Genomic DNA, 12,538 nt, shown 5'->3' on the forward strand with positions numbered 1-12,538 from the left:
GATAAAAAACCAGGCAGTTATGGTATGAATTATTGAGAATTTCCAGTACCTACTATATCCTTATGGGATATGAATTAAGAGGTAGCATGAGGAAATTCCTCTGCAGTGACCGAACAGTTCCATATCTTAATTGTGGTTATAGGAATACCAATCCATAAATGGGATGCAATTACGTACAACTACAGACACACACAAATGTATGTAAATAAAGAAAACGGAGGGGCCTCCCTGGTAGCCTAGGGGTTAAGTCTTAGCACTATCAAGCTATCCCCAGCCACTGTAGCATGAGTTCTATCCCTGGCCAGGGAGCTAATCCACATTGCACAGCAGACCTCTCCTGTTTTGCCTGCTGCTCCCCTCAGCAGTGTTTCAATAGATCTACCTGTTCTGCTTCCCACTCTGTCTCTGGTGAATCCTCTTCAACCCATGCACCTCTGGTCTAGACCCCAGTTCTTGTACACACACAAAAATCTTTTTAAAAAAATGAAGAAAATGGGGCCTCCCTGGTGGCGCAGCAGTTGAGCACTGGGCTGCGAAGCTGCCCGCAGCCTCTGCAGTGCCTGTTCGATCCCAGGCCACTGGCAAGGGTCCCACATGGCACACAGACCTCTTTGCCGTGCCCGCTGCTCCCCTCAGCAGTGTACTTCGTCGGTCTGTCTGTTCTGCTCCCCACTCTGGCTCTGGTGAATTCTCTCACCCTCCCGCACTTCTGACTGTACCCAGTGCTTGCATAAATAAATAAATAATTTTTTTTTTAAAAAAAATGAAGAAAATGGAATCAGGTCTGCAGTCTAGTTAATAATACTGTACCAATGTCAATTTCCTGGTTTTGATATATAGTACATGTATTGCTAGAGGAACAGTAGGAGGTAAATTCTGAGCCCATAAATGATGTCCTGACTGAAACCCACCCCCATTTCCATGCTGAAGAGATCTTAGGCACTAAGAATTACAATTTCCAGCATGCTATGAATATGACTTTCCTGGGAACTAGAAGTGAAATGAAGCACCCACGCTTGGCTTGCACTGAACACATGCATGCTCTTGTTCTCTTGCTTTTCTGGCTTGGAAGGAGACACATGGGAAAAGACACATGGAACAAAGATGGAGAGACATGCAGAGATACTCAGAAGAGACACATGGGTGAGGAACGTAGAGAGGCCAGGAGGGAGACTTGGAAAAGAGACACATGGGTGAGTACATGTGCAGAGGCTGCTCCTGGTCCCTGGCAGAGACAGTGGCAGCTGTAATCTTGATGTGGTGAGTTTTGAATTTAGTGTCTCTTCTTCTGTGTCACCTCTCTGGGACATGCCTAACCCCCTTTTCATGGTTCCCCGCCAGAAGGTACCTTAAACTTGTGGCAAGCTTTCTGGCCTCAGAAACCCCAGTTTGAGCCAAACCTGTTCGGTCCACAAGAGGATGGGTAATATTTAGAGTTTTACTAGGAATAACTTCTCTATGCACACTAATTCTTTCAAAGATCTATCACACTGAGAGTATGACTCCTTTGACTTTGTGTATGCAGATGGCCAAATCCCTTTTAGAGGATAAGCCCCTTAAAAGTTTGGGGTCCCTGAGTACCCCTCTATCATACACTATCAATATTACGTATCTCACTAGATTACATATAAGATGTTACTGTTGCATGTTGGGTAATGTGAGTCTAATTATTTCCAAATAAAGAATTTTTAAGCAATGACAGGTTTCCAGACCAGCTTTGGCATCAGAATGGAACTTGTAAATGCAGAGTCTCAGGCCCCACTACTTCCTACTAAATTAGAATTTGCATTTTAACAAGAAACTCAGATGTTTCATGTTAAAGTTTAGAAGCACTGCTGTACAAGAAATAAAAGTGATATTCAAATATTTCTCATTCTTCCAAAAAAATTTTCTTCATTTCAGTGACTATAAAGTTAATCCAGAGGCACAGGGCCTCACTGCTATGTAAACAGTTCAACTGCACAAAACACCTGCTCAGATGACACTCCAACCCTATGAGGTTCAATACTCTGTCTTGAAATTCTACTCATTTTTCGGGAGTTTGAGATTTGAAAGTGAAGTCCTGTGAGACCATAATGCATACACTGGGAGCTTGGAGCCTCAGTTTACCTGTCTTGCTGGAACAGGTTCTCAGCCGCCCAGGTACTTTGGGATCCCTATGCCTTCCTTTCCTCGCCCTCAGCTATTTCTTGCTGCTGACCCCTGCAGGGGTCTGGGCACAGACAGAAAGATTGCCCAGGCTTGGCAGCAGCTCTCTCTGACCTGGACTGGCAGTACCTCAAACAAGTCCCAGAGCCTTTCACCCACCTCCAATCCAGGTACCTAGTACTTTCTGGCATGGAGATTTGTGTTGCTCTTGAACACAACACATTCACCCATTCACCATGGGCTCCCACTGTGTGAACAGTGCAAATGCTCAGGCCCAGGGGAAGAGGAAATGTCTGGCACAACTATTCTGCCTCCTACCAGTAGCTGAAGGTCTTCTCAGTGCCTGACAGACAGAAGGGGGACCCAGCAGATAGCGCATGGTGTAAGTGTTTCATCACAGGATGGAGCCCTGGAGAATCTACATTCACCCACCAAGTTACCCAAGCCTGAAGATGCAAAACACTATGAACAGCAAATAAAAACACCATTACAGGCTGAGAGTAAGGTTGCTGGGGAAAGGAAAAGGCTTTCTATTTTAATATTTCTGCTTTTTAAACAAGGCTCCACATTTTCGTTTTGTAGTAGGTCTGGCAAAATTATGTAATGAGTGCTTCAAAGGCATTTGGAAATCAAATGATGAAAATCCAGTGCCTGCATGGCAGATGCATGGATCCTGCTGTGAACTCATTACACAATGAGGACCTCAGGAATCCCCAGCAGTGCAAGGTGTGCTTGTCCCTCTCTTCAAAGGAGATTTTCCACCACGGAAAAATAAGCCAGCACCAAGAAGTATAAGCACTGCTCTCCCAATTTTTTGTGTTTATACCTTCTAGTACCCAGGTATGCTTCCATATTGTCTACATTTTAAGAAAGAAGATATAATCAGCAGTAGCTCACCTTCCACTTTTAAAAATTAAAATTCCTAAGTGGTAGAATAGAGAAAAAAGTGGGACTTTGGAATAAGTCTGGGGAGAGAGAGAATTTAAGTTATCTGTAGTATGACTCCAATTTTAATCTCAAGAATGTATATAATTACAACTGGGAGAAGCTGATGTATAAAGTTCTTAGAGACAGTTGTTTTAAGGGTAGGGGATTGTGGATGGTGTTAGTTTTCTTCCATGTCTTTGTATTTTCCCAGTTTGTCTGCAGTGAATGTTATAGCAGATATTAGCAACATTACATGACAGGGTCCGGATGCCTCTGATACTCATTACTCTTTAACATGAACTACTTGGATTTTTCTCAGGAGTGTACTTTGATCTTTTGGGCACTGCCACCAGTTCACTGACAAGAGTGATGAAGCTAAGTGTGAACTTCCCACATGGAAGGGTGTTAATTCATTCAATAGCCCAATTAAGTTGCCACCTGATAACCCAATTCATTACAGCACCAGACTCCAAACACCCAATTAATTAACTCTGCTGTTCTACATGAGCATACATATCCTGACTTTGTTAACTGAATCATGAAAATCCTTTTTTTAAGTAGTGATGTCTATATTATGTAGTAGGCCAGTGAACTGAAGCAACCTAAAAATGACTTATATTTTCAATTGAAAAGTTGTTTTACTTAGAATCATAGGCAACCTACCATAATAAAGCATATCCAGTAGGCACATACTAAATAATTGTAACTGTTAATTTGTCAGACTTTTAACAACTTTCAAATAATTTCTGTCTTCCCACAGTATTTTCTAGAGAGAATTTAAACTAACAAATGAAAGAACAGGAAACATAAGCATGTAAACTAATTACACTGCTAATTAGGCTAGACTCTGAGAATCATCTAGTACATCTAGACATTCTCAATCCCCACTACACACTTAGTTTTTAAATATACAGAATGCCTGGGCCCCACCTCAGATCATGGTATCTCTTTTGTGTAGTAGTCACTGTTCTGAATGCTTTTGCATGTTAAAACATCTAACATTATACTGCATAAGGTAGGTATTATTATCACCTCCGTTTCCTTATGAAGAATTAAGGCTTATCAAAGTAAACTGAAATAAATGACAGATTCAGGATCACACCAGGCTGCATCACAGCCTATTAAGCTATATAGTTTCACAACCCTTTAAATTATCTTCTTAGAACCTAGAGCATTGTCATGTAATTCTTGGTACTGCAGATTTCTATTGGACAAGATATAGTCAGAAATTAATAGATGCAGAAAATGCAGACTAATTTTAGGGAGAGCTAAAGGCACCAGTGCCAACAGCAGATATGATGAAATCTTGTAAAAAAAAAAAAAAAGACACCCTGAAATGATGAAAATTAAGACAGTATAGCCTGGCTGATAGTGATCAGAAGCATGCAATATTTTATTGAGTGCCATTTTACAGAAAGAAAACTAAGTCCCAGAGAAGTAAAGTAACTTGCAAAGGGTCATCACAGAACTAGTAAGTAACAAGGCAAGGATCTGAACTGAGGAAATGTGACAGCCAAACCATGCAAGTGGAAAACTGGGAACGAGAAAAGACATCTGCCAACTTCATGATCAAATTCACAAATACTCAGGCCAATTGTGCAAAATGAAGCCTTAATTATTAATATAATCTCATGGTGATTAAAAATATATGTGAGTAAGATAGAAATTTCTCCCTTAAGAAGCTAACAATTAACAGGCGTAGTTAAAGTAGAACCATAGTAAGATTCAAAAATTAGTTAAGAGATAGAATTGGATAGTCTTTAAAGTACTTTCCAACTCTAGAAGAGTCTATGAATCTCTTTGTCAAAGTTTTGCTTGGAAAGTTAGAAAAGTTTCATAAGGTATAATAGGAACAAGCACAAGGCTTCCAAGAAGAGAGCAAGAGAACCTCTGATGTGGGTATTCTAATTTGGCAAAATGCAGTATTTTGTCTGAATTTGAGCCCCAGATCAACAAATCTAATACCTTTTGTTACAAACAGGAAGAATCAATTGACATCATGTCATATTCATTTGTGCAGTTGCTTTGCTTGAAATGCTCCATCTTACCTAATTATCAACAAAGAGAGGGTAGAGCCCTACCCAAAATAAACGAAAGCTGTTGGTGTGGGCAGATGGAAACAATGCAACTCTAGGTTTACAGACTACCTGCTGAAGAATCTGGACTTTGATTGCTTGTGTTTGACGGGATGCTCAAATTATTTTTTAAAATAGGTCATAAGTGCCTGCCTGAATTAGAGGAGGACTCTCAAGGGACTCCTGCTGTGTTTTTATAATCTCCTTTTGAGATCAGGGGCTTTGCCCATAAAGGAAAATGCCCTTGAAGAATCCAGGCAACAATTTCTATCTTGTCTCCAATTTGATCAGAATGGGTGGAGCCACAGGATTCGACGCCCTCTGGCTGTTGTCAAGGGACCAATTACTATATGCACAGCTCACTTAATGGGATCCTGAGTAATATCATTAAGGGCACAGTAGGCAATAAATGATTATAAAGAACCTTGTGTAATTCCCCAGGTATCTCTGCCTGATCTACCTGCCTCATCTAATACTATCTGTGGATGCATAGATGACCTGGAAATTGTGTAACTAATGGAAATTGTGTAACTAATAACTTAATTGAAAGAAATCTAACTTAAGTCTCTGTATACTGCTCATTGGATGTCAAAGCTTGGTTTAAAAACTAGGGAATCTAAACTGGTTATTGCTAACCTCTTTAAAACTCTGAAGGTCAATCATCATTAGGCTTCATAACACCTACTAATGCTGAGTGAAATCATATTTTAAAAATTCAGTTTAAGGACAACCGTTCTTGATAGAATTTGCAACTTCTTGAGAGATGGCTCAGGGTGGCAAAAGGAGTTAAGGTGTTGTTAAAATACAAATTCTTGGCCTCTACCCAGACCTACTAAATCCAAAGGTTGGCAGGCAGGAGCCCAGGAATATACATTTTAACAAGCTTCCCATGGGGAGTTCTTAAGTACACTAACTAAAGTTTGAGAACTTCTGCCTTAAGATGCACCAATACAATACTAGAAAGTCACCAATGCAATGCTGAAAGTCACTTGTTACTACCAGGTGTTATAAAACATTAGACTTCCTTTAATTGGGTATAGGAAACCAGCTTTCTTAGTATAAAAAAAAAAAAACTTCAGCTACAATTTGACTGTCTCATATTTAGGTACATCATATAGCATATAGCAAGATAGCAATGCTATAGAAACTGCAAAGGTTGCAAACTTTTTCAACCTCCTAATAAATAATGTGGTTTTAAATAATATTCATAAATCTGAGTTAACAAATAAAACAACAACAAAACGCTAGGATGAAATTGGCAGCAGCCGCCCAAGAAAAAGACTCTGTCCTTAGACTATGTGAAGCCATATACTATCAGGCACTGAGAACTCTGCCAAATCCAGAATGTACAGTCTTATCTTGGGCAGAGAATTCTTTGCCTTTTGGAGAATATTAAAATTCTGTCTGGAAACTTGTGAAACTACTAAGAATTGGTAATTCAAGAACGTTTTTTACAGAAGCCTCCGTGCTTGTTTGTTTTTCAGTAAGGAGTAACAGCCCTACAAACACTTGATGAAAACAACATTTATCTATCTAACTGAGCTCACACAGAAACTGGAAATTGGAAGGTACCTGTTAAAAAATAAAAAAGTTCAATCACCGAGGCCCTAGAAATCAAACCTCTTTCATGAAGAAAATTCTCCAAATCAGACACCATTCAGCCTGGCTCTCTAAGCGTCACTTCTAAAAAGGCAAAATCTTCAATGGGATGAATCCTAACAGCTGGTTTCTACTAACTGCCACTCTTACCAGACAGGAAGCTGGTTATCAATGGGTCGTTGGGTGTCATCACTGTCCAGGCTGCTCAGGCAGGTGAGATGACCTGTAAGAAGGGAGGGGCTCCCTGGGAAGCCCATCAAGGCAACTTGATCAAATGGTAGCTTAGAAGATATTTTGCAAAGTTTTGCATTTTGACTGTGATGCAGAGAAAGCTCAAGTTAAATGCCATAGTCCACAGGTATCACTTTCTACCCAGGGAGGGGCTATATGAAGTATGCCTATTAGCCTGTTCTGAGTTTGCAATCAATATATAAACCAACTGAAAACTAAAAACCTTCAGTTGTTGAAAAATAATTCATTTGCATGGCTAAAAAGATTAGAAAGGAAACTGACTAAAGTGCTGTAGTGGGAGGATGGTCACAGAGCAGGTTTTCTAAGATTCAAGCAGACCAGGTAAAGGAGAGTCCTGAAGCCCTTGGTGGTTTTCTCAGGCTCTTATTAAGAGTGCAGCAAAACGGTACACAGCAGGCAGGGATGCCAGGGGGTCAGGAGACCACCAGGCCTCGAGGCCCCCAGGAAGCCCCCAGGCCCCCAGCAAGTCTTCACTCTGGGCTCCCTGGCTGTTGTTCTGCCCTTCTCTCTCCTGCCTCTGCTTCTCTCTGTGACTGTATCAATACTGCTGCCATGTCCCACAGACATAAACAACACAACTTATAATAATGTAAGAAAATGCAGGTGCCCTACCAGGCAGGGCAATCCTAATTGTTGGAGGGCAGAAAAGCCTGAAAATCATTTACCCTAGAAGTGCTGTGTGAAAATTTGTTTTCTTCTAACAGACATATTTGAAAGTAAAACCTACTGTAAATCTACAAAATCATGCCACTGTGTAATATTGTGAAAGGATAGACAATCGATCAATAAAGAATAGATTCCAGAAATAGACCCTCATAAATACAATGGTCAATTGATTTTTGATCCAAGAGCGATTCAACAAAGACTGACCTATTAACAAATCATGCAAATCCATATGCAAAAAAAAGAACCAAAGACTCTGACTTCACATCTTATAAAAAACAAACTTCAAAAACAGACTTAAATGTAAAACATTTAAAGGAAACCATATAGGTGATTTTTTGTAAGCTTGCGCTGACAGAGTTTTCAGATACAACACCAAAAGCACTGTCCATGGAAAAACTGACAAATTGGACTCATCAAAGCTAAAAGTTTGATATACAAAAAGACACATTTTGCTCTGCAAAGGGTATTTTGAGAAAACTTAAAAAAAAAACAGTCACATATCGGGAGAAATTATTTGCAAATAACAAAGCTGACAAAGAACTTCTATCCAGATTATATAAAGAATTTTCAAACGTTTAATAATATGAAAACAAACAACCCAATTTTTGAAACAGAAAAAAAAATCTAAACTCTTCAATAAAAGAGATATCAATAACAAATAAGCAGATGAAATGATATTCCCCACATCAGTCATTAGAGAAATGCAAAATTAAAACAAAATGAAATAACAACACACACCCTCCAAGTGACTACTATTAAAAACTAAAATAAAAAAACTGACACTACTAAGTACTGGTAAGTATGTAAAAAAAAAAAAAACCTTAACTCTCAAATGCAAAATGGTATAACCACTTTGGAAAATGATTTGATAGATTACTATAAGGTTAAATACACACTTAATACATGCAGTTAATCCCAATCATAGGTATTTGTGCAAGAGAATTAAGACTTATGTTCACCTAGAAACCATTTATGAATGTTTATAGCAATTTTATTCAAATTCACCAAAAATGAATACACTGCAAAATATCCTTCAACTGGTGACTAAACAAACTGTTACATATCCTTACAATGAAGTACTATTCATGAACAAAAAGAAAAAAGTTCAGGTACATGCAACAACATGGATGAATTTCAAACTCATTATGCTAAAAGAAACCAGGATACAAAAAGGGCTACATACCCACTGATTCCATTTATATGACATTTGGGGCGGGAGGGAGGTAATGATAGAAATGTTTGTCAAATGCTTAAAACAAAAAGTAGCTTTTACAGAGGGCCTCCCTGGTGGGTGCAAGGGGTTAAGATTCAGCACTATGAAGCAATGAGCAGTCACTGCAACATGAATTCGATCCCTAGTCAGGGAGCTAACCCACATGGTGCAGCAGATGTCTCCTGGCTTGCCTGCTGCTCCCCTAAGCAGTGTATTTCAGTCAGTCCGCCTGTTCTGCTCCCAATTCTGTCTCTAGTGAATCCTCTCCCCCACCTCCCAACCCATACCTCTGGCCTGCATCCCAGCTCTTGCATGCACAAATAAATAAAATAAATCTTAAAAAAAAAAGAGATTTTACAGCATGTAAGTTAAAAATAAATCTTAATGTTTACTCTAATGTAATGTGACTATAGCAAACTTTCTGGACAAATGTCATTGCAAACAAAGCCTTTAAATTTTCTATTTTTAAAGTAAATTTCCAATGCCATGTTTTTATTTTGGCAAATATTACAAAGTAACATTCAGTTGAGCTGGACAAACCTATATGCTTAGAATAAGTGTATAAATAATTGCTTAATTTTAAAACCACAAGATAGAAACTTATTTAAAAAAAGATCCAGGAACCTAGAATGGAGGCAAGGATATTAATCAAGTCAAAATCTATACAAAATAGACCTCCTACTCCATGCAAATACTAAGACTGTCAACAAGGATTTGACAAAACTAATCATTTTGCATGTCTTTCTGTACTATATATTGAAGTTTAATACAATCTGCTGGCTCTAACACCAGTATCTTCACCAGGATGAGAGTCATAAAAGATCATTAACATTGTTGTTTTTAAAAATATCCCTATTTGAGGTTAAAACTCTTTTGCAGGCAATCAAACCATACCTTATACTTTTTATTTTGTTGTTGTTGTTGGCTTAGTTGAGAAAAATTGAAAACATCACAATTCAAATACCCTGAGTATTTAAATCACCTGAAATCATTTTACACATAAGAAAAATCATTTATTCAAGGTGAGCATTAGAGTGACAGAATCAGAAAAAAAAGAAGTTTTCCTTATTCTCAGTTAATGTTTCCAAAATCGTATTATAGATTATCCAAAATTTTACTGTTAATTACTCATTGTTAAAATTAATTTGCTATGCCAATTTGAAGGGGACATTACCACTTTAAGTACTATGAAACAATACCTGTCCTTGGAGATAAATGGGCTTTTCTTTATCCAATTGCATAATATTCTCTAGAACTGAACTGAAATTTTCAACTATTTAGTGATGGAAAAGTATTCAATGTACACCCTGCAAACTTTATTCAATAAGTATGTAGCTACTACCAGTAGCAACAATCTCTTACTAAAGACTCTTTCACATTATTATATCCACTGATCATTCCCTATTTCAAATTCCCAAATGAGGATCTCCCTGGTGGCACAAGGGGTTAAGTCTCAGCACTATGAAGCTATCTGCAGCCACTGCAGCACGAGTTTGATCCCAGGTCAGGTTGCTGACCCACACGGCGCAGACCTCTCCAGTTTTGCCCGCTGCTCCCCTCAGCAGTGTATTTCAGTAGATCTGCCTGTTCTGCTCTCCACTCTGTCTCTGGTGAATCCTCTCACCACCACCACCATCCCCTGCTTCACTGGCCTACACCCCAGTTCTTGTATTCATAAATAAATACATCTTTAAAAACAAATTCCCAAACAACACAAGTCTGCCTGCTGGGTCTCTCCCATTCAATCTCTTGTTTCCGGTACATTTCAGATCAAAGTAGCTTCAGGATCCCCAACACTGTTTGTAAAACTTGCTATCATAACATACCCAATGCTTGAGGTGTGTGAGTTTAACAAATCTCCATGGACATGTGCTGAGTAAGTCCAATGCCTAAGGAACCGCTGTTAATTCCACTCCTTTTCCTTTCTCTCCAAAAAACATGTTTGAATGCCAGTGACTGTGATGTTACTATTGGTAAAAACTTGAAAATATTGATATGTACAAGATCACACATACACCTCAGGCGTAAGATAACACTCTAGTAACAATGCCTCACTATAGCCATGATTCTGAATGAGAAAGTGCATGCACACTGGTGGATGTGGTCTGGAAATACTCCTCAGTTCTCTCCTTTCTCTTTCTCATAACTTCTCTCAGAAACTTGTTCAATTCCATGACTCCTGCTATTATGTCAATGAGATGACGCTCAGGCTTAAGACTGACATTTCCAAAAACTTGCCAACATTCTCACTTATATATTCTACCATTACCTCTAATCTAAACAAGCTCCTTCTTGTAATTTCCTTCTATCTTTTCATATGAACACTATCTTCTAGTAAACCATACATGAAGCTAGTAATTATTTTGGATTCCTCATACTCATTCACTCTTATATGCAAATAAAGCTGCCAAATTATTTAATACTATCTCCTCAGAGCCTTTGCTAGCCTCCCCCATTTCTCCATTGTTATGAACAATATAGGAATATTGTAGCATACGGTCTCATTACCTTTGCTTCCCACTTCAGCACCTTTTTCCATTATCCTTCCTATGCCAATCTATTATTCAGACTGCTATTGTTACAGGGCAACCCCAATATAAAACAGGTTGCCTGACTGTGGGTCCTCACCTGCACACTTAAAAGGGACTTACACTGTGGGCCCACACAAAAGATTAACAAAGGTTTATTTACAAGGGAAAGGTTTATTTACAAGGGAATGAGGAAATGTACAACTCAGGGAGAAAAGAGGGAGATAAATTCTTAAATGAGTCCTACCCGTTCCACCAACCTGGAATCCCAAATGACCCACTGAGACCAAACCTGCTTGGCCAAGAGCATGAGCCAAGTGCCCGAGACCCCACTAACATGGCTGGTTTTATTTACAAACATAGAAAATGGCTGCTTAACTCCACCCTTAGGTCCTCACAACTTCCCTTTGGGTATCATGGGATTTGTAGTTCCCAGTGTCTTGATGGAGTTGTGGCCAAGAGCATGAGCCAAGTGCCCGAGACCCCACTAACATGGCTGGTTTTATTTACAAACATAGAAAATGGCTGCTTAACTCCACCCTTAGGTCCTCACAACTTCCCTTTGGGTATCATGGGATTTGTAGTTCCCAGTGTCTTGATGGAGTTGGGGTAGCATCCACAAAGCCTGTATGGAGTTTGCTCAGGACATCCTTTCGCCCTGACACTATCACCTGAATAGCATAGAGTGGGGTTAGATTATGCCACCTCCTGGTCAGAATCCTCCAATGTCTCCCCACTGATCACAGAAAAAACTCTTAACCCAATATTGACAGATCTCTTCATAATCTCTCCCCAGCCACCTTCTTTCTGACTCCATCTGTCACAGCTCCTTCATGTGCCCCATATACAGGTAAACCAGAGTGCTGTCTTCCCAAAAACACTTTGTGAATAACACGTCACTGTTAATATAAGAACCCTAAACTTAGGATGTTTCAATATTCCCACTGTCACACCCACAAACCTTTGATGTTCCAATGTGAACTTTTCCATAAAGTTTTTCCCAACACCCTGAGCTGAATATGTTTCAGCAATCCAGAACTCACATGACTGAATCAGTGTCTATATAGTAGTTCTCATGTAATAGCCCTTATCCTCATACCTTACACACCCTATTAGAGTTTACAGTCATG

The sequence above is a fragment of the Talpa europaea genome, assembly GCF_964194135.1.
Source record: "Talpa europaea genome assembly, chromosome: 5".
Classification (NCBI taxonomy): Eukaryota; Metazoa; Chordata; class Mammalia; order Eulipotyphla; family Talpidae; genus Talpa; species Talpa europaea.